The 26,144-nt window shown below is 41.8% G+C and overlaps 1 pseudogene; it reads right to left on the reverse strand.

The window, feature by feature from the left end:
• Positions 1 to 26,144, reverse strand: part of LOC123058707 (beta-glucosidase 2-like) — a 27,347-nt pseudogene extending 1,203 nt beyond the window's left edge.

Here is a 26,144-nt window from a genome sequence, read left to right on the forward strand (position 1 = left end):
CTCCTTAGTTTTTGGTAATCAGGATTCAGGAATCCCCTTGTTTGCTTGTGTGACCGGTTGCCAGAAAAATGAATATCAGGTGTACTGTTGCACACAATTTCTAGTGCAACCACATAATTAACCGTTACATGAAGAATGCATATCCTAGAAAAAGGGACTCCAAAAAACCAATCGAATTGCACATCCACATATAGTACACAACTATGAGCAGTTAAGCAACAATCCTAGCATCACTATCCAGAAAATATACTTACCCCTTAAACTAACTGACATGTCTTCGCTGTAGTCTCGAACGCCTGTTTCTAGAGGGCGATCATTCACATAGAGAGAGTAGTAGTGATTTATTCCAATAAAATCTAAAGAACCCTTTATAAGTTCAGACTGAACTTCCGTGAAGGGTGGAAGGTGAGAGCCAACATTCTTCTTCATTACTTGTGGGTATTCCCCAAACACCAATGGATCTAGTATCTTGCCAGTACACACTTAACTTAAGATCTCAACAATGCACGTATTATGCAGGTTAAATGCTTCTAGTGACAAAATGGAGGTACAATATCATACCAGCCGAAGAAGAAATCTTTACATCTCCAAGTTGCATCTAAATCCACAGTGGAATTTGTCAATGGATAACTCCAGAAGTAGTACATACTTATGCCAATAACTCCTTTTTGCATGGCCTACATCCAAAAAGGCTCCTTACTTTTTTATGAGCCTATACTTTGGAAACATTTGCACCATGACAAGGAAATAAGAAGAATGTAATATCTTTTTAGATAACAGAGAACAAGAGTCTACGTACATGATGTCCCTGTTTTAAAGGGGACAGGCCCAGGAACCTAAACAAAATAAATCGAATACTCCCCCAAGAAATACTACCCTCAGTGTGTAGCCAATGCTGAAACATGTATTATGAAATAGATGAATTACGACATGGTTAATGCATAATGACTAAAATGGTGCCTCCACCCTTGAGGAAAGCTAAACTGGTGCGGTCCCGATGAGCACTTTGCAGCTTGGTTCCTTGGGGGCGTTCTCAGCTCCGCCTAGGCTTTGGTGCGACCGAGTTGTTCCTGTGAGCCCTGTGGTGACTCCGTGCGTGACGAAGCCTGTTGAGATGGGAGAGGGGCAGGAGGCCCCTCCCTCTTCTCTTACCTTTCCCCCGGCTATGGTGGAGGTGGCTGCGACGGTGGTCTCGGTTGGAGGTGACGGGCAGGAGGCCCGGAGCTCCGAGTTTCCGTGGCCGTTGGCGCCGAGGGCGAGCTTGGCGCTCCCTCCCTTGACGCCGGATGCTTGCAGAGGAGCAGGCGTGCAGGAGGCCGCCGTATCCCCTCCTGCCAGGACGCGTCCTGCTTCGGAGGGCAGGTCGGGTGGCGTGGCCATTTCGTCGCCACACTCCCCGAAGCGCCCTAGGCTGGTCTCGCCAGTCTCGGCTTTCGGTGGGACTTCCGTGGACAGGCCGCAGGAGTTGTCGTCGTCTTGTGGTGCTACGCCGGTGGTACCGGCCCGGGTCACCGCTGTTGGGGGATGGGCAGGAGGCCTTTCCCCTAGCAGAGCTTCGCGCAAGGAGGTCATCGCCTTTGGTGGGATCCCGGATCCTGTCTCTGAGGGGAGGCGGATCAGCAGGAGGCTGCATGAGCAGCCAGACGTTGATGACATGCAGCTGAGGTGTGCTATGAGGGAGGCCAAGTTGCGTGACATCGAGACCTCCACAGGTATGTCTGTTAATAAGTCGAATTCAATTATGCATTTTACCAATGATGAAATTGTTCACAATGCAAAACAACTAGGAGTATCGCTTGGTAATAATGATATGGAGATATCTAGGTCAGTTAATGACATTATGGATTTGGAAGCTGAACGAACATTAGAAATGATTCGTCACATAGCTGCCGTTAAACCTATGAATGAGTCGGCGATTGATGCGCTTGGGGTTAGGACTCTTGATGGTTTGTGTGCCGATCTTGACCCTGCTTTACCGGAGACGGAGGAGGAGGAGGGGTTTTGATACGTCTCCGTCGTATCTACTTTTCCAAACACTTTTGCCCTTGTTTTGGACTCTAACTTGTATTATTTGAATGGAACTAACCCGGACTGATGCTGTTTTCAGCAGAATTGCCATGATGTTGTTTTATGTGTAGAAAACAAAAGTTCTCGGAATGGCCTGAAACTCCACGGAATATCTTACAATAAATAATAAAAAATCCTCGCCAAAGATGAAGACCAGGGGGCCCACACCCTTCTCACGAGGGTGGGGGGCGCCCCCCCTAGGGCGCGCCCCCTACCTCGTGGGCCCCTTGGAGACCCCCCGACTCCAACTCCAACTCTATATAATTGCTTTCGGGGAGAAAAAATAAGAGAGAAGAAATCATCGCGTTTTACGATACGGAGCCGCCGCCAAGCCCTAAAACCTCTTGGGAGGGCTGATCTGGAGACCGTTCGGGGCTCCGGAGAGGGGGATTTGTCGCCGTCATCATCATCAACCATCCTCCATCACCAATTTCATGATGCTCACCGCCGTGCGTGAGTAATTCCATCGTAGGCTTGCTGGACGGTGATGGGTTGGATGAGATTAACCATGTAATCGAGTTAGTTTTGTTAGGGTTTGATCCCTAGTATCCACTATGTTTTGAGATTGATGTTGCTATGACTTTTCTATACTTAATGCTTGCCACTAGGGCCCGAGTGCCATGATTTTAGATCTGAACCTATTATGTTTTCATCAATATATGAGAGTTCTAGATCCTATCTTGCAAGTCTATAGTCACCTATTATGTGTTATGATCCGTTAACCCCGAAGTGACAATAATCGGGATACTTACCGGTGATGACCGTAGTTTGAGGAGTTCATGTATTCACTATGTGCTAATGCTTTGTTCTGGTTCTCTATTAAAAGGAGGCCTTAATATCCCTTAGTTTTCATTAGGACCCCGCTGCCACGGGAGGGTAGGACAAAAGATGTCATGCAAGTTCTTTTTCATAAGCACGTATGACTATATTCGGAATACATGCCTACATTACATTGACGAATTGGAGCTAGTTTTGTGTCACCCTATGTTATGACTGTTACATGATGAACCGCATCCGGCATAATTATCCATCATTGATCCGATGCCTACGAGCTTTCCATATACTGGTTTACGCTTATTTACTTTCCCGTTGCTATTGTTACAATCACTACAAAATACCAAAAATATTACTTTGCTTTCATTACTCTTTTGCTACCGTTACCATCACTATCATATTACTTTGCTACTAAACACTTTGCTACAGATACTAAGTTTCCAGGTGTGGTTGAATTGACAAATCAGCTGCTAATACTTGAGAATATTCTTTGGCTCCCCTTGTGTCGAATCAATAAATTTGGGTTGAATACTCTACCCTCGAAAGCTATTGCGATCCCCTATACTTGTGGGTTATCAAGACTAATTTCTAGCGCCGTTGCTGGGGAGCATAGCTCTATTCTTTGAGTCACTTGGGATTTATATCTGCTGGACACTATGAATAATTTGAAAGATCCAAGAACCAAGATTTATCCCTCAACTACGAGGGGAAGTAAGGAACCGCCATATAGCTCTGCACTTGATTCACCTTCTGTTATGAGTAAGCTTGCGACACCTAAACCTGCTTCTGCTATTCGTTCTGATATGTCGCATGTTATTGATGATGCTACTTCTGCTATGCATGATACTTATGATGAAACTACCTCTATGCATGATACTACTATGCCACTTAGTGATTTTCTCGAGGAATGACTTGCTAGGGCTAGAGAGATTGAAAATATTGAATCTGATTATGAAGATGAAAGTGATGATGAAGAATCACTTGTTATTCCTGAGGGTTATTTATTTGATCAAGAAGCTAATTTAGCTATTTTAGCTTGCAAAGATAGATATGAAGTCAAAAGGTTATTAGCTAAATGGAACAAGCAATCTCTAAATGCTAGGATGAGACCTGACCCTGCTTTTGCTACTTCACCTATCTGTGTTGCTGATAAGGATTATGAATTCTCTGTTGATCCCGATATAATTACTTTGGTTGAATCTGATTCTTTTCATGGCTATGAATCTGAAACTATTGTAGCACATCTTACTAAATTAAATGATATAGCCACCCTATTCACTAATGATGAGAGATCTCGCTACTTTTATATCCTTAAAATATTTCCGTTCTCATTAAAGGGTGATGCTAAGATATGGTTTAGTTCTCTTGATCCTGGTTGTGTGCGTAGTCCCCAGGATATGATTTACTACTTCTCTGCTAAATATTTCCCTGCTCATAAGAAACAAGCTGCTTTAAAGGAAATATACAACTTTGTGCAAATTAAAGAAGAGAGTCTCCCACAAGCTTGGGGGAGGCTTCTCAAGTTACTTAATGCTTTGCCTGATCATCCTCTTAAGAAAAATGAAATACTTGATATCTTTTACAATGGACTAACCGATGCTTCCAGAGATTACCTGGATAGTTGTGCTGGTTCTCTTTTCAGGGAAAGAACACCGGATGAAGCTGAAATCTTATTGAATAATATGTTGACAAATGAAAATAATTGGACACCTCCGGAGCCAGCTCTTGCTTCAATTAGTGATCCTATTCCTAAACCAACTCCGAAGAAGAGAGGTATTCTATTTCTCAGTCCTGAAGATATGCAAGAGGCAAAGAAATCTATGAAATAAAAAGGTATCAAAGCTGAAGATGTTAAGAATTTACCTCCTATTGAAGAAATACATGGTCTTAATTTACCGCCTGTTGAAGAAACATATGATCTTAATCCTTTATTCATTGAAGAACCTCTAGACGTCGATAACCCGACACAGGTAGTAAAGGTAAATTCTCTCTATAGATATGATAAAGCTGAAATCCCTCCTGCTAAAATTGCTAGTCAATGCTTGGATGAGTTTGATAATTTTATGTTTAAGAAAGAAGACTTCAATGCTTATTTTGGTAGACAATTAAAACAAGATGCAGATATGATTAAATACTTGGGTGATTATATGGCTAATATTAGAGGTGAACTTAAACTTGTTAGCAAACATGCCTCTATGGTTACCACTCAAGTAGAACAAGTACTTAAAGCTCAAAAAGAATTGCTCAATGAGATGAATAGTAAGAAATGATTATGATGTTAATGTGGCTACTAGAACTGGTAGAATGACGCAGGAACCTTTGTATCCTAAAGGCCACCCTAAGAGAATTAAGCAAGATTCTCAGAGAAATAATATTGATGCACCTAGTTCTTCTAAAAAGAAGAAAAAGAAAAATGATAGAATTGTGCAAACTTCTAGTGAACCTATTGCTGAACCACCTGATAATCCAAATGATATCTCTATGTCTGATGCTGAAACACAATCTGGTAATGAACATGAACCTAATGAAAATGTTAATGATGATGTTCATAATAATGCTCAACCTAGTAATGATAATGATATAGAAATTGAACCTGATGTTGATCTTGATAACCCACAATCAAAGAATCAACGTTATGATAAGAAAGAATTTGTTGCTAGGAAACATGGTAAAGAAAGAGAACCTTGGGTTCAGAAACCCATGCCTTTTCCTCCCAAACCGTCCAAGAAAAAGGATGATGAGGATTTTGAGCGCTTTGCTGAAATGATTAGACCTATCTTTTTGCGTATGCGATTAACTGATATGCTCAAAACAAATCCTTATGCTAAGTACATGAAAGATATTATTACAAATAAAAGGAAGATACTGGAAGCTGAAATTTCCACCATGCTTGCTAATTATACTTTTAAGGGTGGAATACCAAAGAAACTTGGAGATCCAGGAGTACCTACTATACCATGCTCCATTAAAAGAAACTATGTTAAAACTGCTTTATGTGATCTTGGAGCCGGTGTTAGTGTTATGCCTCTCTCTTTATATCATAGACTTGACTTGAATAAGTTGACACCTACTGAAATATCTTTGCAAATGGCTGATAAATCAACTGCTATACCTGTCGGTATTTGTGAGGATGTGCCTGTTGTAGTTGCAAACGATACTATTTTAACGGACTTTGTTATTCTTGATATTCCTGAGGATGATAGTATGTCTATTATTCTTGGAAGACCTTTTCTTAATACTGCAGGGGCTGTTATTGATTGCAACAAAGGCAATGTCACTTTTCATGTTAATGGTAATGAGCATATGGTACACCTTTCGAGGAAACAACCTCAAGTTCATAGTATCAATTCTATCGGAAAAATTCCATCGATTATATTTGGAGGTTTTGAATTTCCTCTTCCTACTGTCAAGAAGAAATATGATATTCTTATTATTGGGGATGTGCATATCCCCGTTGAGGTAACCTAGTGTTATTCAAAATTTCTCCGGCTTCATGTTAATCGGAATGAGTTTGTTAGCAAGACTTGATCAACCTTGTTAGTGGATTCCTTTTGACGAGCATGAGATGGATGAAACTAGAAGCACAACCTTCTGTACCCTCTCTATACTTTCTGTTATTTAGTTGAAATAAAACAAAATAAATAATTTTCTTCTGTTATCTGATTATCCATGCAATATAAAAATACCTCGAAAATAAAGTTCTCCAAATGCCCTGAAAATTAAATATGATTTTTTCTAGAATATTTGAGGATTTATGGAACAAAGAACACACCAGGGGGGCCAACCACCTTGCCACGAGGGTGGAGGGCGCGCCCCCTGCCTCGTGGGCCCACAATGGCCCTCCTCCATTTATTCTTTCAGCCACACACTTCATCTACCTCCCCCAAACGCGAAAAACTAGCTCAAACCCGAGTCCAAGCTCGTTTTGCTGCCATTTTTGATCTCCTTGCTCAAAGCACTTCTCACAAAACTGCTTGGGGAGATTGTTCCTTGGTATGTGACTCCTCCATTGGTCCAATTAGTTTTTGTTCTAGTGCTTTATTCATTGCAATTTTTTCTACTTAGGTGACCCTATTCTTGAGCTTGCATGTCAAATTTATATGGTCAAAAGTAGTTTTGATGCATGATATAGGCCCTAGGCACTTGTAGGAGTAGTTGCTATCAATATTATTGAGTTTGGTTTACTTTTATTTTGAAGTTACTAAAAATTTCAGAATTTTCAGAAAATGATGAGGAGATTATTGAGGGGCTCATTGAGCCAAAGCTCGAAGGAAAAGGCACCGAAGCCTAAGTATAATTTGCCGCGCACCGCGGAGGTTCGGGCGTGTGAATGGCCTTCCGAGGATTTCTTGAGAGCAGCCGGGATTTATGAAGATTTTCATGAATTGGCTCATAATCCAGGCCTCACCGCTTTCCTCCACGACCAATGCGATCAGTATCTCTTGCTCACAAATACCTTTGTGCAAAACTTTCATTTTCATTCTAGGAACTCACCACCTATGGTGGAGTTTCATTTATGTGATGAGCATAAGGAGATGTCACTTTATGATTTCTGTCGGATTTGTTTAGTCCCTTTTGGGGGCAAGACAGAAGAACCACATCATGATGACGTGGAGGGATTTATTAATACTATCACTGTAGGGGAAACTAGGAAGGTTTCCGATGCATGAATCACTAGCATACATTTTCCTGTCTTACGTTACTTTGCATTATTTGCTAGTCGTTGCTTAATTGGTCGCGGAAACTGTGGAAACCTTAGTATCTCTGATATTATTATTTTGCTCCAAGGTTTATACAGTGATAACACTTTTAGTATGGGCGACATTATTGCTAGACGGTTAAGTATGAACCGTACTAAGGGTCCCATCTTTGGAGGCATCTATGCTACACGCCTAGCTGCACATTTTAACATACCTATTAGGCATGCTAAGAAGGAAGAAAAAGTGTTGCCTCGTGTTTATTTAGATTATAAAAGTATGGTGGCACATGATTTCATTGTTAAGAATAGGGCAGGAGAGCTTAAATATCAATTGTTCTTTAATAAACATCATCCTGAGACCATTACCTTGCCTGCTCCTGCTTTGTTTGATTTGACTGTAGGCAAGTACCTTGTTCCGTTGACGGCTATCCATGCATACCGGAACCCTGCACCAGCCGAGGAGCCAGAACCGGAACCACAATTTGATCCTTCACGACAGTCTAACTATCAGTGGGATCCGGAGATGATTGCCAGCCAGTGGCAATCGGAGCCTTCTTCTTCCTCATCGCAGTACGACCCCAACTATTATTATGGATATCAGCCAGGCCAGCCGTGGCCATAAACCAACTTAGGCCAAAAGCCTAAGCTTGGAGGAGTACATATTTCTCACCAACATTACATTTATGTTCACACACACTCATTGCTAGATGTCGGTGCTCATACTTTTTCATTGTATCATCCATGCTAGTTTATTTCCTTTTATGCTTTCTTCTTGTGTGTTTAATAAACCTTAAGAAAAAACCAAAAAAATTAGTTGTAGCTCTTAATTGATTTACTTTCCATGCTTGTAGTAGTAATTAAAAAGAAAACCCAAAAATATTTCCTGTTCTTCTTTTGCTTGTTGGGAGCTTTCCCATGTGAATAGTTTTATTTCTTTTCTTTCTTTGGGGGTCAGTAGGAGAAGACCATGATTAAATTGTTGAAGTGGCTCTTTTATGCATTATTGTTTATCTGACAGAAGAGCCGATATTGCCTTGTCTTCTCTTGTTTATTGAATGCCTGCAGATTCCAGCTTAGTCCAATGCACATGCACTCTTATTATTATTCACATCGTTTGGTCGTGTAGGTGAAAGGAAATTATGATGATATATGATGGACTGACTGAGATGAGAAAAGCTGGTACGAACTCGACCTCTTTTGTTTTTGTAAATATGATGAGTTCATCGTTCTTGATTCAGCTTGTTATGAATAAACATGTTTGCAATGACAATTAGAGATCATAGTTGCTTGTGCCATGCTTGATTAGCTATGAGTTATAATGGTTTACCTTGCGTGCCAACATGCTATTAAAATGGTTATGATGTGGTATGATAGGGTGGTATCCTCCTCTGAATGATTTAAGTGACTTGACTTGGCACATGTTCACGCATGTAGTTGAAACAAATCAACATAGCCTTCACGATATTTATGTTCATGGTGGATTATATCCTACTCATGCTTGCATCCAATGTTTATTAATTTTAATGCATGTACATGACTGTTGTCGCTCTCTAGTTGGTTGCTTCCCAGTCTTTTGCTAGCCTTCACCTGTACTAAGCAGGAATACTGCTTGTGCATCCAAACTCCTTAAACCCCAAAGTTATTCCACATGAGTCCACTATACCTTCCTATATGTGGTATCTACCTGCCGTTCCAAGTAAATTTGTATGTGCCAAACTCTAAACTTTCAAATAATCATCCTGTTTTGTATGCTCGAATAGCTCATGTATCAACTAGGGTTGTCTGTATCTTCCATGTTAGGCGGGTTATTCTCAAGAGGAGTGGACTCCGCTCCTCACTCACGAGATAAATGGCTGGTCACCGGGATGCCCAGTCCCATGCTTTATGCAAATTAAATCAAAATAATTGCAAACAAAACTCCCCCTGGGACCTGATGTATGTTGGAGGCACTCATTGTTTCGAGCAAGCCATGGATTGATGTTTGTTGGTGGAGGGGGAGTATAAACTTTACCATTCTGTTTGGGAACCGCCTATAATATGTGTAGCATGGAAGATATCGTCATCTCTTGGTTGTTATGTTGACAATGAAAGTATACCTCTCAAAATGTTATTCACCTCTATTTCAAAATCGAGCTCTGGCGCCTCTACAAATCCCTGCTTCCCTCTGCGAAGGGCCTATCTGTTTACTTTTATGTTGAGTTATCACCCTCTTATTAAAAAGCACTAGCTGGAGAGGCAACTGTCATTTGCATTCATTATTGTTAATTTATATTGGGTGTGGCTATGATTGGATCCCTTTTACCATGAATTACAAGGTCTAGTCAATCCTTGATCTTTAAAGGTGCTCTGCATTTATGTTTTGCGGTCTCAGAAAGGGCTAGTGAGATACCATCTTGTTATATCATATTATGATTGTTTTGAGAAAGTGTTGTCATCCGAGTTTTATTATTATGGCTTGCTAGTTGATTATGCTATTGATATGAGTAAACTTGAGACCTATGCGTTATTGCAAATGTGGTTAGTTATAATCTTTACTGAAAACTTGAATGCTAGCTTGACATATTTGAAGGAAATATGCCCTAGAGGCAATAATAAAGTTATTATTTATTTCCTTATAGCATGATAAATGTTTATTATTCAAGCTAGAATTGTATTAACCGGAAACATAATACATGTGTGAATACATAGACAAACAGAGTGTCACTAGTATGCCTCTACTTGACTAGATCGTTAATCAAAGATGGTTATGTTTCCTAACCATGGACAAAGAATTATTATTTGATTAACGGGATCACATCATTAGGTGAATGATCTGATTGACATGATCCATTCCATTAGCTTAGCACCCGATCGTTTAGTATGTTGCTATTGCTTTCTTCATGACGTATACATGTTCCTATAACTATGAGATTATGCAACTCCCGTTTACCGGAGGAACACTTTGGGTGCTACCAAACGTCACAACGTAACTGGGTGATTATAAAGGAGTACTACAGGTGTCTCCAAAGGTACATGTTGGGTTGGCGTATTTCGAGATTAGGTTTTGTCACTCCAATTGTCGGAGAGGTATCTCTGGGCCCTCTCGGTAATGCACATCACATAAGCCTTGCAAGCATTACAACTAATAAGTTAGTTGTGAGATGATGTATTACGGAATGAGTAAAGAGACTTGCCGGTAACGAGATTGAACTAGGTATTGGATACCGACGATCGAATCTCGGGCAAGTAACATACCGATGACAAAGGGAACAATGTATGTTGTTATGCGGTCTGACCGATAAAGATCTTCGTAGAATATGTAGGAGCCAATATGGGCATCCAGGTCCCGCTATTGGTTATTGACCAGAGACGTGTCTCGGTCATGTCTACATTGTTCTCGAACCCGTAGGGTCCGCACGCTTAAGGTTTCGATGATAGTTATATTATGAGTTTATGAGTTTTGATGTACCGAAGGAGTTCGGAGTCCCAGATGAGATCGGGGACATGACGAGGAGTCTCGAAATGGTCGAGACGTAAAGATTGATATATTGGACGACTATATTCGGACATCGGAAAGGTTCCGAATGATTCGGGTATTTTTCGGAGTACCGGGTAGTTACGGGAGAAGCAATGGGCCTTGATGGGCTTTAGTGGGAAGAGAAGAAAGGGCCAAGGGGCTGCTGCGCCCCCTCTCCCCTCTGGTCCGAATTGGACTAGGGAAACGGGGGCCGGCCACCTCTCCCTCTCCTCCACTTCCTTCTCCCTTCCTCCCCTCTTGGTGGACTCCTACTAGAACTTGGAGTCCTAGTAGGACTCCACATCCTGGCCGCACCAACCTTGGCCGACCTCCTCCTCCTCCATCCTTTATATACTGAGGCAAGGGGCACCCCAAAGACACAAGTTGATCCACGTGATCTTATTCTTAGCCGTGTGCGGCGCCCCCAGCCACCATAGACCTTGATAATATTGTAGCGGTGCTTAGGCGAAGCCCTGCTGCAGTAGTACATCAAGATCGTCACCACGCCGTCGTGCTGATGGAACTCTTCCTCGACACTTTGCTGGATCGGAGTCCGGGGATTGTCATCGAGCTGAACGTGTTCTAAAACTCGGAGGTGTCATAGTTTCGGTGCTTGATCGGTCGGGCCGTGAAGACGTACGACTACATCAACTAAACGCTTCCGTTGTCGATCTATCGGGTACGTAGATCACACTCTCCCCTCGTTGCTATGCATCACCATGATCTTGCGTGTGCGTAGGAATTTTTTTGAAATTACTACGTTCCCCAACAGTGGCATCCGAGCCTAGGTTTTATGTGTTGATGTTATATGCATGAGTAGAACACAAGTGAGTTGTGGGCGATATAAGTCATACTGCTTACCAGCATGTCATACTTTGGGTCGGCGGTATTGTTGGATGAAGCGGCCCGGACCGACATTACGCGTACGCTTACGCGAGACCGGTTCTCCCGACGTGCTTTGCACATAGGTGGCTTGCGGGTGACAGTTTCTCCAACTTTAGTTGAACCAAGTGTGGCTACGCCCGGTCCTTGCGAAGGTTAAAATAGCACCAACTTGACAAACTATCGTTGTGGTTTTGATGCGTAGGTAAGATTGGTTCTTGCTTAAGCCCGTAGCAGCCACGTAAAACATGCAACAACAAAGTAGAGGACGTCTAACTTGTTTTTGCAGGGCATGTTGTGATGTGATATGGTCAAGACGTGATGAGATATAAGTTGTTGTATGAGATGATCATGTTTTGTTGAAGTTATTGGCAACTAGCAAAAGCCTTATGGTTGTCTCTCTATTGCATAAGATGCAAGCATCCAATAATTGCTTTACTTTATCGCTATGCGATAGCAATAGTTGCAAGAGAAATTGTTGGCGAGACGACTACGTGACGACACATTGATATAGATCAAGATGATGGAGATCATGGTGTCATGCCGGTGACGATATAGATCATAACAGTACTTTGGAGATGGGGATCAAAGAAGCAAGATGATGATGGCCATATCATGTCACATATTTTGATTGCATATGATGTTTATCTTTTATGCATCTTATCTTGCTTTGAGTGGCGGTAGCATTATAAGATGAAATCTCACTAAATTATCAAGAAGTGTTCTCCCTGAGTATGCACCGTTGCGAAAGTTCTTCGTGCTGAGACACCACGTGATGATCGGGTGTGATAGGCTCTACGTTCAAATACAACGGGTGCAAAACAGTTGCACACGCGGAATACTCAGGTTATACTTGACGAGCCAAGCATATACAGATATGGCCTCGGAACACGGAGACCGAAAGGTCGAGCGTGAATCATATAGTAGATATTATCAACATAGTGATGTTCACCAATGAAACTACTCCATCTCACGTGATGATCGGACATGGTTTAGTTGATTTGGATCACGTAATCACTTAGAGGATTAGAGGGATATCTATCTAAGTGGGAGTTCTTAAGTAATATGACTAATTGAACTTAAATTTATCATGAACTTAATCCTGGTAGTATTTTGCAAATCATGTTGTAGATCAATAGCTCGCGTTGTTGCTTCCCTGTGTTTATTTTGATATGTTCCTAAAGAAAATTGTGTTGAAAGATGTTAGTAGCAAAGATGCGGATTGGATCCGTGATCTGAGGTTTATCCTCATTGCTGCACAGAAGAATTATGTCCTTGATGCACCGCTAGGTGACAGACCTATTGCAGGAGCAGATGCATACGTTATGAACGTTTGGCTAGCTCAATATGATGACTACTTGATAGTTTAGTGCACCATGCTTAACGGCTTAGAATCGGGACTTCAAAGACGTTTTGAACGTCATGGACCATATGAGATGTTCCTGGAGTTGAAGTTAATATTTCAAGCAAATACCCGAGTTGAGAGATATGAAGTCTCCAACAAGTTCTATAGCTAAAAGATGGAGGAGAATCGCTCAACTAGTGAGCATGTGCCCAGATTGTCTGAGTACTACAATCGCTTGAATCAAGTGGGAGTTAATCTTCCAGATAAGATAGTGATTGACAGAATTCTCTAGTCACCATCACCAAGTTAGTAGAACTTCGTGATGAACTATGATATGCAAGGGATAACGGAAACGATTCCCAAGCTCTACGTAATGCGGAAATTGACGAAGGTAGAAATCGAGAAAAACATCAAGTGTTGATGATAGACAAGACCACTAGTTTCAAGAAAAGGGCAGAGGAAAGAAGGGGGACTTCAAGAAGAACAGCAAGCAAGTTGCTGCTCAAGTGAAGAAGCCCAAGTCTGGTCCTAAGCCTGAGACTAAGTGTTTCTATTACAAAGGGACTGGTCACTGGAAGCGGGACTACCCCAAGTGATTGGCAGATAAGAAGGATGGCAAAGTGAACATAAGTATATTTGATATACATGTTATTGATGTGTACTTTACTAGTGTTTATAGCAACCCCTCAGTATTTGATACTAGTTCAGTTGCTAAGATTAGTAACTCGAAACAGGAGTTGCAGAATAAACAGAGACTAGTTAAGGGTGAAGTGACGATGTGTGTTGGAAGTGGTTCCAAGATTGATATGATCATCATCGCACACTCCCTATACTTTCGGGATTAGTGTTGAACCTGAATAAGTGTTATTTGGTGTTTGCGTTAAGCATGAATATGCTTTGATCATGTTTATTGTAATACGGTTATTCATTTAAGTAAGAGAATAAATTGTTGTTCTGTTTACATGAATAAAACCTTATATGGTTACACACCCAATGAAAATAGTTTATTGTATCTCGATCATAGTGATACACATAATCATAATATTGAAACCAAAAGATGCAAAGTTAATAATGATAGTGCAACTTGTTTGTAGCACTGCCGTTTAGGTCATATTGGTGTAAAGCGCATGAAGAAACTCCATGCTGATGGGATTTTGGAATCACTTGATTATGAATCACTTGATGCTTGCGAACCATGCCTCATGGGCAAGATGACTAAGACTCCGTTCTCTGGAGCGAGCAACTGACTTATTGGAAATAATACATATTGATGTATACGGTCCGATGAGTGTTAAGGCTCACGTCAAGTATCATTATTTTCTGAACTTCACAGATGATCTGAGCAGATATGGGTATATCTACTTGATGAAACATAAGTCTGAAACATTTGAAAAGTTCAAAGAATTTCAGAGTGAAGTGGAAAATCATCGTGATAAGAAAATAAAGTTTCTACGATCTGATCGCGGAGACAAATATTTGAGTTACGAGTTTGGTCGTTAGTTAAAAACAATGTGAAATAGTTTCACTACTCACGCCACCTGGAACACCACAATCTAATGGTGTGTCCGAACGTCATAACCGTACTTTATTAGATATAGTGCGATCTATGATGTCTCTTACCGATCTACCACTATCATTTTGGGGTTATGCATTAAAGACAGCTGCATTCACGTTTAAAAGGGCACCATCTAAGTCCGTTGAGATGACACAATCTGAACTGTGGTTTGGCAAGAAACCAAAGTTGTCGTTTCTTAAAGTTTGGGATTGTGATGCTTATATGAAAAAGTTTCATCCTGATAAGCTCCAACCCAAATCGGAGAAATATGTCTTCATAGGATACCCAAAGGAGACTATTGGGTACACCTTCTATCACAGATCCGAAGGCAAGACATTCGTTGCTAAGAATGGATCCTTTCCAGAGAAGGAGTTTCTCTCGAAAGAAGTGAGTGGGAGGAAAGTAGAACTTGATAAGGTAATTGTACCATCTCCCTTATTGGAAAGTAGTTCATCACAGAAATCTGTTCTTGTGACTACTACACAAATTAGTGAGGAAGCTAATGATGATGATCATGTAACTTCAGATCAAGTTACTACCGAATCTCGTAGGTAAACCAGAGTGAGATCCGCACCAGAGTGGTACGGTAATCCCATTCTGGAAGTCATGTTACTAGACCATGACGAACTTGTGAACTATGAAGAAGCGATGGTGAGCCCAGATTCCGCAAAATGGCTTGAGGCCATGAAATCTGAGATAAGATCCATGTATAAGAACAAAGTATGGACTTTGGTTGACTTGCCAGATGATCGGCAAGCCATAGAAAATAAATGGATTTTCAAGAGGAAGACGGACGCTGATAGTAGTGTTGCTATCTACAAAGCTAGAATTGTCGCAAAAGGTTTTCGACAAGTTCAAGGTGTTGACTACGATGAGAGTTTCTCACTCGTGTCTATGCTTAAGTCTGTCCGAATCATGTTAGCAATTGCCGCATTTTATGAAATCTGGAAAATGGATAAACAAAACTCCATTCCTTAATAGATTTATTAAAGAAGAGTTGTATATGATACAACCAGAAGTTTTTGTCAATCCTAAAGGTGCTAACAAAATATGCAAGCTCCAGCGATCCATCTATGGACTGGTGCAAGCATCTCGGAGTTGGAATATACGCTTTGATAAGTTGATCAAAGAATATAGTTTTATACAGACTTGCGATGAAGCCTGTATTTACAAGAAAGTGAGTGGGAGCACTACAGCATTTCTGATAAGTATATATGTATGACATATTGTTGATCGGAAATAATGTAGAACTAATCTGCAAAGCATAAAGGAGTGTTTTCAAAGAAGTTTTTCAAAGAAAGACCTCGGTGAAGCTGCTTACATATTAAGCATCAAAATCTATAGAGATAGATCAAGACGCTTGATAAGTTTTTTCAATGAGTACATACCTTGACAATATTTTGAAGTAGTTCAAAAATGGAACAGTCAAAGAAAGAGTTCTTGGCTGTGTTACAAGGTATGAAATTGAGTAAAGACTCAAAGCCCGACCACGGCAGAAGATAGAAAGAGAATGAAAGTCATTCCCTTTGCCTCAGCCATAGGTTCTATAAAGTATGCCATGATGTGTGCCAGATCTATTGTATACCCTACACTATGTTGAGCAAGGGAGTACAATAGTGATCTAGGAGTAGATCACTGGACAACGGTCAAAATTATCCTTAGTGGAATAAGGATATGTTTCTCGATTATGGAAGTGACAAAAGGTTCGTCGTAAAGGGTTACGTCGATGCAAGTTTTGACACTAATCTAGATGAATCTAAGTCTCAATCTAGATACATATTGAAAGTGGGAGCAATTAGCTAGAGTATCTCTGTGCAGAGCATTGTTGACATAAATATTTGCAAAATACTTACGGATCTGAATATAACAGACCCGGTGACTAAAATTATCTCACAAGCAAAACATGATCACACCTTAGTACTCTTTGGGTGTTAACCACATAGCAATGTGAACTAGATTACTGACTCTAGTAAACCCTTTGGGTGTTGGTCACACATCGATGTGGACTATGGGTGTTAATCACATGGTGATGTGAACTATTGTTGTTAAATCACATGGCGATGTGAACTAGATTATTGACTCTAGTGCAAGTGGGAGACTGAAGGAAATATGCCCTAGAGGCAATAATAAAGTTATTATTTATTTCCTTATATCATGATAAATGTTTATTATTCATGCTAGAATTGTATTAACCGGAAACATAATACATGTGTGAATACATAGACAAACAGAGTGTCACTAGTATGCCTCTACTTGACTAGCTCGTTAATCAAAGATGGTTATGTTTCCTAACCATGGACAAAGAATTGTTATTTGATTAACGGGATCACATCATTAGGTGAATGATCTGATTGACATGACCCATTCCATTAGCTTAGCACCCGATCGTCTAGTATGTTGCTATTGCTTTCTTCATGACTTATACATGTTCCTATAACTATGAGATTATGCAACTCCCGTTTACCGGAGGAACACTTTGGGTGCTACCAAACATCACAAGGTAACTAGGTGATTATAGAGGAGTACTACAGGTGTCTCCAAAGGTACATGTTGGGTTGGCGTATTTCGAGATTAGGTTTTGTCACTCCGATTATCGGAGAGGTATCTCTGGGCCCTCTCGGTAATGCACATCACATAAGCCTTGCAAGCATTACAACTAATAAGTTAGTTGTGAGATGATGTATTACGGAACGAGTGAAGAGACTTGCCGGTAACGAGATTGAACTAGGTATTGGATACCGACGATCGAATCTCGGGCAAGTAACATACCGATGACAAAGGGAACAACGTATGTTGTTATGCGGTCTGGCCGATAAAGATCTTTGTAGAATATGTAGGAGCCAATATGGGCATCCAGGTCCCGCTATTGGTTATTGACCAGAGACCTGTCTCGGTCATGTCTACATTGTTCTCGAACCCGTAGGGTCCGCACGCTTAAGGTTTTGATGACAGTTATATTATGAGTTTATGAGTTTTGATGTACTGAAGGAGTTCGGAGTCCCGGATGAGATCGGGGACATGACGAGGAGTCTCGAAATGGTCGAGACGTAAAGATTGATATATTGGATGACTATATTCGGACATCGGAAAGGTTCCGAGTGATTCGGGTATTTTTCGGAGTACCGGGTAGTTACGGGAGAAGCAATGGGCCTTGATGGGCTTTAGTGGGAAGAGAAGAAAGGGCCAAGGGTCTGCTGCGCCCCCTCCCCTCTGGTCCGAATTGGACTAGGGAAAAGGGGGCCGGCCACCTCTCCCTCTCCTCCACTTCCTTCTCCCTTCCTCCCCTCTTGGTGGACTCCTACTAGGACTTGGAGTCCTAGTAGGACTCCACATCCTGGCCGCACCAACCTTGGCCGGCCTCCTCCTCCTCCATCCTTTATATACTGAGGCAAGGGGCACCCCAAAGACATAAGTTGATCCAAGTGATCATATTCTTAGCCGTGTGCGGCGCCCCCAGCCACCATAGACCTCGATAATATTGTAGCGGTGCTTAGGCGAAGCCCTGCTGCAGTAGTACATCAAGATCGTCACCACGCCATCGTGCTGACGGAACTCTTCCTCGACACTTTGCTGGATCGGAGTCCGGGGATCGTCATCGAGCTGAACGTGTGCTAAAACTCGGAGGTGCCGTAGTTTCGGTGCTTGATCGGTCGGGCCGTGAAGACGTACGACTACATCAACTAAACGCTTCCGTTGTCGATCTACCGGGTACGTAGATCACACTCTCCCCTCGTTGCTATGCATCACCATGATCTTGCGTGTGCGTAGGAAATTTTTTGAAATTACTACGTTCCCCAACAATATTTACAACAATAAGAGCAAACAGAGTTTGTAAAAGTTTTTCTTTATTTCTTTTAGTTTGTCAACTGAATTGCTTGAGGACAAGCAAGGGTTTAAGCTTGGGGGAGTTGATACGTCTCCGTCGTATCTACTTTTCCAAACACTTTTGCCCTTGTTTTGGACTCTAACTTGTATGATTTGAATGAAACTAACCCGGACTGACGCTGTTTTCAGCAGAATTGCCATGATGTTGTTTTATGTGCTGAAAACAAAAGTTCTCGGAATGACCTGAAACTCCACGAAATATATTACAATAAATAATAAAAAATCCTTGCCAAAGATGAAGACCAGGGGGCCCACACCCTTCTCATGAGGATGGGGGGCGCGCCCCCTACCTCGTGGGCCCCCTGGAGACCCCCCGACTCCAACTCCAAATCTATATAATTGCTTTCGGGGAGAAAAAATAAGAGAGAAGAAATCATCGCGTTTTATGATACGGAGCCGCCGCCAAGCCCTAAAACTCTCGGGAGGGCTGATCTGGAGTCCGTTTGGGGCTCCGGAGAGGGGGATTCGTCGCCGTCATCATCATCAACCATCCTCCATCACCAATTTCATGATGCTCACCGCCGTGCGTGAGTAATTCCATCATAGGCTTGCTGGACGGTGATGGGTTGGATGAGATTCACCATGTAATCGAGTTAGTTTTGTTAGGGTTTGATCCCTAGTATCCACTATGTTATGAGATTGATGTTGCTATGACTTTGCTATGCTTAATGCTTGCCACTAGGGCCCGAGTGCCATGATTTAAGATCTGAACCTATTATGTTTTCATCAATATATGAGAGTTCTAGATCCTATCTTGCAAGTCTATAGTCACCTATTATGTGTTATGATCCGTTAACCCCGAAGTGACAATAATTGGGATACTTACCGGTGATGACTGTAGTTTGAGGAGTTCATGTATTCACTATGTGCTAATGCTTTGTCGGTTCTCTATTAAAAGGAGGCCTTAATATCCCTTAGTTTCTATTAGGACCCCGCTGCCACGGGAGTGTAGGACAAAAGATGTCATGCAAGTTCTTTTCCATAAGTACGTATGACTATATTCGGAATACATGCCTACATTACATTGACGAATTGGAGCTAGTTCTGTGTCACCCTATGTTATGACTGTTACATGATGAACCGCATCCGGCATAATTATCCATCATTTATCCGATGCCTATGAGCTTTCCATATACTGTTTTACGCTTATTTACTTTCCCGTTGCTATTGTTACAATCACTACAAAATACCAAAAATATTACTTTGCTTTCATTACTCTTTTGCTACCATTACCATCACTATCATACTACTTTGCTACTAAACACTTTGCTGCAGATACTAAGTTTCCAGGTGTGGTTGAATTGACAACTCAGTTGCTAATACTTGAGAATATTCTTTGGCTCCCCTTATGTCAAATCAATAAATTTGGGTTGAATACTCTATCCTCGAAAGCTGTTGCGATCCCCTATACTTGTGGGTTATCAGGTTTGCCTATCATGAGACCTCTAATCATGTAGATGAGTCTTTGGTGATTGCTGTAGAGCCTGAGTGTGGTGACCGATCTGAAGATCGCATTAAGCCTAAACGGACTTGGAAATGGAAGGTTTATCCAGTGTCGGCTGCGCGTAGAAGTGCTAGGATCCGTACCTCTAAAAAATTTCATGATGAAATATGAGAGGCATTTTCTGGAATAGCAGAGGTCTTAAAGACTTGGCTAAAAGAAGGTTTCTAGCGGATGCTTCTCTTGAACATCATTTGGATTTTATGGCTTTGTCTGAGACTGGAAGAGGCAACTTCACTTCACAATTTCTTAGCACTTTATCCGGGGGGTAGATTTTGACTGGCATTGCCTCCCCCCTCGAGGAAGATCCGGTGGGGTTTTACTTGGGGTTAAGTGTAAAACTTTGGAAGTTCGGAGTGTAGTTTTGGGAGAGTTTGCGGTAAAGTTTCGGGTCAGAACTAAGGCAGATGGATTTGATTGGGCTTTGGTGGCGGTTTACGGAGCCGCGCAACCAGAACTCAAGCCAGATTTCTTGGCCGATCTGGTCCGTGTCTGCGCTAACGAGCAGCTCCCTATCTTAGTGGGGAGTGATTTCAACATTATTCGAAGAAGGGAGGAAAAGAATAATGAGAATTTTGATGGCAGATGGTCGTTTATGTTCAATACCATCATTGAAAGCTTGGATCTCAGAGAGGTAGAGCTCTCGGGTAGGAAATTCACTTGGGCTAACTCGTTACCGGTACCAACTTTTGAGAAGCTTGACCGTGTTTTAGCTAGTGTCGAATGGGAACAAAAGTTTCCCTTGGTAACAGTGCAGGCGTTGACACGAGGTATCTCGGATTACACACCGTTACTAGTTGACTCGGGTGCTCAAACACATGTGGGTAACAAGAATATTTTCTCGTTTGAACTTGCATGGTTTGAAAGAGAAGAGTTCCTCGAGTTGTTAGCTAGAGAGTGGGCTAAAGACTCAGGAGGAAGGTCGCCCATTGAGCGATGGCAATGCAAGATTCGTCATCTCCGAAGGTTCCTTCGTGGATGGGCTAAGCATACGCATGGGATATATAAGGCGGAGAAGGAGCGACTCCTTCTACTTATTCAGACCCTAGAAGTTAAAGCTGAAACTTCTATCTTAGGTACCAGTGAGCTGGAAACTAAGATGGAGGCGGAGTTGCGGCTGAAAGAGCTTCTCCGCGAGGAGGATTTGAAGTGGGCGTTGCGAGCTAAAGTTCGCAAAATCGTCCAAGGCGAGGATAACACTCAATTCTTTCATATGATTGCTAATGGGAAGCATCGTAAGAAGAGAATTTTCCAATTAGAACAAGACGAAGGAGCGATAGTTGGTCAAGAAAACCTGAAAGTTTACATTACCAACTATTATAAGCAGTTGTTTGGACCTCCGGAAGAGAATTTTGTGTCTTTAGATGAGTCAAGGGTTGAGGATGTTCCTCAACTTGAGACTTACGAGAATGAGATTTTGACAGCTCCCTTTACGGAGAAAGAGGTGTTTGAGGCCATCGCACAAATGGAAAATAATAAGGCTCCAGGACCGGATGGGTTTCCGGTGGAGTTTTATAAAAAGTGTTGGCACTTCATTAAGGGAGACTTGATGCCAATGTTTCATGAGTTTTTTTGCTGGACAGCTTCATTTGTTTAAGCTGAATTTTGGAACGATAACTCTTCTTCCTAAGAAGACAGAGGCCGTTTGCATTGAGCAGTTCAGGCCTATATGTCTGCTTAATGTTAGTTTCAAAATCTTCACCAAGGTCGGGACGAACAGACTTATTACGCAGATTACGCACTCTGTTGTGCATCCGTCCCAGATTGCTTTCATGCCAGATAGAAATATCCTTGAAGGGGGCGTTGTCTTGCATGAAACGCTCCATGAGATTCACTCAAAAAAATTAGATGGTGTTGTTTTTAAAGTGGATTTTGAAAAAGCATACGGTAAAGTTAAATGGCCTTTCCTTCAATAGGCTTTGCGTATGAAAGGATTTGACACGGCTTGGAGAAACCAGATTGAATCCTTTACGCAAAAAGGGAGTGTAGGGATTAAAGTGAATGACAACATAGGTCACTATTTCTAGACACACAAAGGGTTAAGGCAAGGAGATCCCATGTCACCGATCCTATTCAACAGAGTGGTTGATATGCTGACTATTTTAATAGGAGGGGCTAAGGATGCGGGGCAGGTAGGTGGCCTTGTTCCGCATCTAGTTGACGGAGGTATTTCCATCCTTCAGTATGCTGATGATACTATCATCTTTATGGAGCACGACTTGGCGAAAGCAAGAAACATGAAGCTTCTGTTATGCTTATTTGAACAATTGTCCGGGCTCAAAATTAACTTCCACAAGAGCGAATTGCTCTGTTTTGGAAGAGCTAATGATGACCAGGAGGCTTATAAACAATTGTTCGGATGTGAATTGGGCACGTTACCGTTCACGTATTTAGGTATACCCATTCATCATCGTAAGCTGACTAACAAAGAGTGGAAATGCATCGAGGATCGTTTTGAGAAGAAACTGAGTTGTTGGAAAGGGAAGCTCATGTCATATGGAGGACGATTAATTTTGATTAATTCGGTCCTCACCGGTATGCCTATGTTTCTCCTATCCTTTTTCGAGGTCCCGGTGGGTGTCATGAAAAAGGCTAGACTTCTATCGATCTCGGTTCTTTTGGCAGAGTGATGATCTTAAACGAAAGTATAGGCTTGCTAAATGGGATATAATCTGTAGGACGAAGGACCAAGGGGGTCTAGGAATTGAAAATCTGGAAGTCAAAAACATATGTCTCCTTAGTAAGTGGTTGTTTAAAGTTTCGTTCGAGACGGAGGCTACTTGGGTTCAGATTCTGCGTAATAAGTATCTTCAGTCTAAAACCTTGGCCCAGGTGATAGTGAGGCCGACTGACTCACCTTTTTGGAAAGGCTTGATGAGAGTCAAACAACTCTTTTTCAACAATACAAGGTTCATACTCGGAAATGGAGCTAATACGAGGTTCTGGGAGGATACGTGGCTTGGGGAGACTCCCTCTGCACTTCAATATCCTACTATGTACAACGTTGTTCAACGTAGAGAAGCCTACGTTGCAACCGTTCTACAGTCCACTCCCCTCAATATTAGTTTTCGGAGGACGCTAGTTGTAAATCGTTGGGAGGCCTGGCTTCATCTTGTAAGACGTTTGATGGATGTCCAGCTGTCCCAGCAGCCAGATCAGCTGTATTGGAAACTAACTAAGAACGGCATGTTCTCGGTCAAATCCATGTATCTGGATGTCATAAACTCTAGCGTCATTCTTTCCTCGAAGCACGTTTGGAAAGTAAAGGTACCTTTGCGAATCAAAGTGTTTATGTGGTTTGTGCATAAACAAGTTATTTTGACTAAGGATAATCCGGCAAAACGCAACTGGGTGGGCTCTGCTAGATGTAGTTTTTGTGACCATAACGAAACTATCAAACACCTCTTTCTTGATTGCCCGCTGGCTAAGATTCTGTGGCGGTCGATTCATATTGCTTTTAATATTAATCCGCCTACTTCCATCAACATGTTATTTGGAACGTGGCTTGATGGGGTTGACTCTGATACAGCGAAGCACATTCGTGTTGGCGTTTGTGCTTTATTATGGGCAGTCTAGAACTGCAGAAATGATTTGGTTTTTAACAGATTAATGAACATTCACTTTTTGCAGGTTATCTTGAGGGCCACGACGTTGATCCGTATGTGGTCGCTACTCACTCCGACGGAGGCCAGGGAGCGTTTGGTTACTGCATCTACTCGATGGGAGATGGTAGCTCGGGATATTTTCAACCGGTTTGGATGATGGTCATGTAATAGGATAGGCATGTAGTGCTCCTATTTTATTTGCCAGCCGGTTGTGGCTTTTTGTTTAGCTCTTATGAGCATTTGTTTATTTCACACTTCGGGACTTGAAGACTTGTTGCTGGATTATTTAATAATATGAGCCATATGCATCTTTCTGATGCAGAGGCTGGGGTAAAACCACTTTTCGAAAAAAAATATCACAGTTCATGAACAATAAGCATCACCAAAACTGTAAGTACAAGATCGTCCACTCACTTGATATTTTTTTCTGTACAGACTGGCAACCGATGCATACACCATAACGGTATTATGAGCTGGGGTTCGACACTAGAGTCCCCAGCGGTGCACTTTGTTGCTCCAAATGGATTCGAGCAACGGCCAGGAGGGAATATAGCAACATCATAAGAGGCCAATATACCAATGTTTGGCTCATTCACTGTCGTCCAAGATGCAACCCTATCTCCAAACTCCCTGAAGCAAACATCTGCATATGCTGTGAAATCTTCGTTGCATTTTGTAGAATAAAAAATATGAATAGAACAAATGATTATGTCCTAAGTATGCCAATGCCATATAAAATCGCCACTGCAGTGAAATCATATGTTCACTTACATAATTCTGGGGCTTAACCATCCACCATACTCATCTTCAAGAATCTGGGGAAGATCTAGATGGTGAAGTCTGATGTGGACTTGAATTCCTAGGATAAATAGCACGGAGACCAGAGGGTTCAAACTTTTATTTTGCATGTATTTCTTGAGAAGGAACATCGATTGTATGAAGTATGAACCTAAAAATTGATTGCAGTTAAACATTTAAATGCTCAAAGATCTAATAAAAATACTTGCCATGATTCACTAGCTCATCAATGAGGTTATGGTAGTACTGTAGCCCTTTGGGATTGACAGCTCCACGTCCATCTACAAACCCGAAATTTCCAGAAACAACGAGATAAATTAGAAAACTAAAGCAATTTGTTCTGATGAAGGCCATGATAGTTTCTGTACTTGGAATGAGCCTTGACCAGGAGATGGAGAACCTATAGGCCTCTAGACCCGTCTCAGACATGAGCTTCACATCCTCCTGCAAAATCAGATAAGCCAAATTTCATTCATAAGAGAAACGCTCAATGTTTTGCAGGGGCCCATATTATTTACCATGTATTTGTGGTACCCATCTGCAGCAACATCTCCCGTGCTTTTGTCTGGTATTTTGCCTGCAATGTAAAAAATCTAGCTGTCAAAATTGACCTAACTGTGATTGGTCAACCACATGAGGTTCAGGTCTTGGCTATTGCCAATAACACTAAATTTAGTTATGCTCAGCAACATAAATGCTGTGTAAATTGTTCCACCAAGAGGGCAGTCGTCTCAAATATCCACTCGACGCATCAGGCAAAACTGATCACAAATTGCTCAAGGTGTCATTTGTTACGCATTGTGAAATATCCATGGTCAGGTCATATGCACTCATGCTAAAAGAAAATGTAGCTGCAGCACTGGAAAACTAGAGACAAATTTAGCAAACATGTTAGTAACCAACCTGCGTGAGTGAAAGTGTCCCAGCTGCTTGGGCTCCGTAAACATGTTAGTAACTAGCAACAGAGATGCTCCGTAAAACTGTTGTGCCAAGAAAGAACTGGTTTTAAATATTTATACTACAGTGCGCAAGGTTCTATTTCTTAGGCACTTGAAATAAAAATAAATATAAAATGCCCACAAATAATATGCACCCATGCTAAAACAAAATGTAGTTGCAGCACCGGAAAACTAGCTAGTTATGCTTGTTTCACAAACAAGTAGGAGTAGCAACCAACCTGCGTGAGTGGAAGTGTCCCAACTGCTTGGGCTCCTGCCATCCTCAGCAACGGCACCCTCATACTATACATGCAAAAGAAACACATCAAGATTGATTAAACTGGCGACGGCACCCGGTGAACTAAGCACGCCAGAACTTCAGCCCAAACGAGAAAAAGATTACTTGGTATGCCGAGGTTCCAGCTCCAAAGACGAATTCCCGTGGGAAATCACTTCTTGTGAAGCCAAGATCAGCTGCAGTTGCATCCTGAACCCAGAGCCAGAGGGACAGCAGGAGGTAGAAGAAGGCAGTAGCACCCATACCAATCTATGCTTGTGCCTTTGTGTGCATAGTTGTTGACTCGGGGATTTATGCCCGA

This window comes from Triticum aestivum, chromosome 3A (genome assembly GCF_018294505.1).
Source record: "Triticum aestivum cultivar Chinese Spring chromosome 3A, IWGSC CS RefSeq v2.1, whole genome shotgun sequence".
NCBI classification, from domain to species: domain Eukaryota; kingdom Viridiplantae; phylum Streptophyta; class Magnoliopsida; order Poales; family Poaceae; genus Triticum; species Triticum aestivum.